The sequence below is a fragment of the Apodemus sylvaticus genome, chromosome 10 (assembly GCF_947179515.1).
Source record: "Apodemus sylvaticus chromosome 10, mApoSyl1.1, whole genome shotgun sequence".
NCBI classification, from domain to species: domain Eukaryota; kingdom Metazoa; phylum Chordata; class Mammalia; order Rodentia; family Muridae; genus Apodemus; species Apodemus sylvaticus.
The window spans coordinates 64,246,741-64,250,763 of NC_067481.1; positions in this window are offsets into that span (position 1 = coordinate 64,246,741).

Below are 4,023 nucleotides of genomic sequence, written 5' to 3' on the forward strand. Positions count from 1 at the left end.
TTATGTCACAGATGCTTTTCCCTTCTTGCTTTGGCTCCTCCCATCCTTATTCTTCAGGTTTAGCCCAAGACTGGCCTCCTCCAGGAGGCCCTCCCAGACCTCCTCTGGTGAAATCCAGCCTGGCTCCCTGGGCAGTGCACCCAGACATGTCCCATAGCCTTCTAGTCATCAGCTTCATGAGTCTGTCTCTCCAGGCTGCGAATCTCATGAGGGCAGGAATGCTGTCTTCCTCAAGCCTTCGGGCCCTCCCCTTTTTTCAACATTACCATTTGCTGGTCATGGTGGTCCATTCCTCTCATCCCAGCACTCAAGATCTTGAGTTCCAGAACAGCCTCAGGTACACACTGAGCTGCTATCTCAGACAAATAAACAACAGCATTTTCCTTTTCTGCACTGGGCTCTTACAGGCTACTCTGTCTCTGTCTTGAGCTGGGAAGAGGGCCTCTGCAGGTCCTACATTCCTGAAGGAACAGATCTAGGCAGGACTGAGCTTCCTGGGGTAGGGAGTAACAGTAACCCCCACAGTAACTCTGCAACCTGAAATAGCATTCATTTATTCTCTTTCAGTTCTAGAGTCATAGAGTCAGGTCAAACTGTGGGTGGCAGGGTCTCAGTAAGTGTCTAGCTTCTGCAGACCTCAGTCCTACTGCCCAGTGTCTTCAGCTTGTGGTCCTTCCTCCCATCCCCTCAACCTCTGGCTCTGTCAGCATGTCTATCTTCTTTTCTCCTGTGTCATCTCTCTGTATCAGCTTCTTTCTTCTAGGACTATAGGGCTTGCCCTTGTAAGGCCTGTGACTGTCTCCTGAGCCTGTGAACACTATTCAACCACACATGCAAAGGCTTTTTGCTTACTGTGAGAACACTCACAGGGCAGAGGCAAACATGCAGTCTTTGTCAAAGGGTGTAGCAGTAGCAGATCTGAAGTTCTCACTGGCCCCGGCAGCCAGCCCATCAGGAGCCACCCTGAGGGTTTTGCTCTGGCTAACTGGACACAGCCTCTAGGCAGGAAGAAGAGTATCCCAGAGGTGAGGGGAGGGGCTCAGTGACTTGAGGGCAAGTTGTGCTTAACCGACTAGCTGGAGCCCCACAGAGTGCTGAAGTGCCTGTTCTTCCACCTCCTCCAACACACAATCTCTCAAGGACAACGGAGGGAAGAAGGGTGAGCCCTGCCTGAGCCTGGGTCTGTCACTGGCTCCTCTCAAGCTTCACCACAGTCCTCTACCCCCAGGCTGTGCTATGCATGACGCTTATCAACAAAGGCTAATGTCTCCTCCGCTGGACCACAGGCTGGCCGTAGGCTCTGCACTTTACAGTTCGTGCTTCCAGGATGCTCAGAGCAATTCCCTAAGAGGACAGCATTATCTGTACAGAAGCAGGGACAGATCATTACCCAAGTGAGGAATGACAGAGCACATCAGAGCTGGAACTGAACACTGGAGCTGTTTGACCAATTCTGAGTGGTAGTGAGGTCAGGCTTGGAGCTCAGAGCCCCAGCAGCGCCTTCCCAGCCTCCAATCTTCAGGTCAGTTGTAAACAGGCTCCAGAAGCCCCTCTGGGTGGCAGAGAATGCTGGCACTGGGCTGTGGGATGGAGAGAGAAGGGATCAGGGGCAGGGATCTGGGATGTGGGGAAGAGAAGGGATGGCAGGAAGGATGGGAGGGAGGCAGTGAGGACCAGGAGGGTCACCATAGTAACAGGAGCTGGCTATGCTCCGACCTGAGTCTGAGCCGCCACCAGGGAAGGAGATAAAAGGTTTTCTATTGATCCCCATCAGGAAAGCCGTCTGTGATAAGTTGGCTGGAAGGGCAGCTGCTCGGGTGTGGATGAGGTGGCTGCACATACTTCTACTGGTGCTATGTTGTGCCCCAGAGGCTGGGGTCAGACTGTGGGGAGGTGAGCCCAGAGCTAGGCGTTTGGATGGGTCAGCTGCATTCCTGTCCTTGGGCCACCTTTGTTCGAAATGTATTCTGCAGTGGATGCCCTAGCTAGGTGGAGATACAATAATCAAAGCAAAAAGCTCCATTCCTTCAGGGAGCCGGCACTCTAATGGGAGTCAGCAGTGGGGGAGACAGACAAAACAGATGAATGAATGGCTGCGGATGATTGTATCTGTTGGGAGAGGCTGAGGAGAGGGAGAGCAAGCAGGCAGGCAGCAGTGGTGAGCAGAAAACACTCTCAAATCAGAGCTGGGGAAGAGCATGTCCGTGAGAAGGCCCAGTGCATACAAGAGGTCCCAGGACGGAGGTGCATGAGGAACAGGAAGGGGTCTGTGTAGCTGCCATGGGGGAGTGACAAGGACAGAAAGGGTCAGGAAGGGCTTGGGTGGCTGCAGTGAGGGCTCGAGCTCTGGCTGAGTGAAGATCATGGCCCTCCCGGGATGCCCTCCTGGTGCTCCCTGATGCCTGTGGAGACAACAGACATGGGACAAGGGTGGGATTGGGAAGACAGGCAAGGTGGATCAAGGGGGCCCTGCCCTGGGTCAGGTGGCATAGAAAGGGTCTGGCTGGGGTGAGAATTGCCTCTGAAAAGCTTCAACTTTCAAATGCAGTTGGACAGTTGAATGGGTAGGATTTCTCTGGCACTCCCCAGGTTTCAGCCCAGTGACTGGCAGTGAGCCGGTGTGAGGCAGCACCAGGGTGTCTAACTGCTGGAGGCCCGGGTGTGCCCAGGGAGGCACTTGCTGGGCAATACAAGACCTCTTGGTGTGCTCTTGCTTGGGCTGCTTGGAACCTGGCCTTTCTTCCTAGGCCTAACCAGGTTGGCTCAGAGCCAGCCACCATTAGAGGCAAGAATGACCCCCCAGGCTCCTATCCAGGGCCCCATCCCATTCTTACTTTCCTAGGCTCCTAGGATATATGGGTGCCTTCAGCCACTCAGATTCCCTAGCTCGTTCATCCCTGGGGAAGTAGATAGGAGGGAGGTAGACAAAGGGAGGTTGGGATTGAGGCAACCTTTGAGCGATATTAGTAGTATGAATGTAGAACTTAGCTAGGACATGCTAACCTCCTATGGTTGGGGACATACAGTGCTGGAGTTTGTCCTGTGCCTGTGAGAAGAAACCAAATCAGATTCCACTGCAAGGCATTTTCTTCTAGAAGCCTAACCAGTTGATTCAGCTCTCCGCATCTATCTTCCTGCACTGGCCCCAAGAAAGCGAGTGCTTGAGTCGACCCAAGAGGCTCCCCCACTGCCAGCTCTTGCTTTGTGACTGGAATCTGTCACTCCACTTATCTGAGCCGACACCCGTCCCTCTAGCACCACGCTGATGAGAACTGCTTGGTGCTGCTGTTTGAAGAGAAGTTGCATAGAGGACTCTGCCAGCTCTGGTTCCCTCATGTGCCAAGGAAGGCCACACTGGTTTGGGTGAGATGTTCCCCGGAGTCTCAGACATTTGAACGCTTAGTCTCGAGTTGCTCATGCTGTTTGGGAAGGCTCGGGAGGTTTTAAAGCCTTGTGCCACCCCCCAGTTCACTCTCTCTGCTTCCAGCTTGTGGTACAAGATGGGCGTCCTCAGTGTCCTGCCCTGCAGCTATGCCACTTGGGGGTCATGAAATCTAACCCTCCGGAACTGTAAGCTCAAACCCTGTTTTCTATAAATTGCCTTTGTCATAGTGTCTCATCACACCAATAGAAGACTAATAAAGGGTGAAAGGGAGGAGACTGAGATGTTGTCTTAGGGCTCTGCACAGTCCCCTCTGGACCTTGTTTCAGTCCCTTATTTCTCTGAAACCTCATACATCTGGGAGCTCTTACAGGACTGGGACCACAGACTTGTGAATCTATGCTATGGTGGGGATGGAGTCCCTGGGGTCTTTTGCTGTATATGACTCCAGGTTATCTGGTCACAGTTACAGAGAGTATAGGAAGCTGGATATGTAAGATCTAGACTCCACCCTAATGTTGTTCATTGTCGTAGGCCTAAAAAACAAGAAGCAGCCATGCCTGAGCCCAGAAATGTCTCTTTCTGCCTCAAAAGGGTCTTTGGAGATGTGATTAAAGGTCTTGATACAGGGCTGGGTGGTG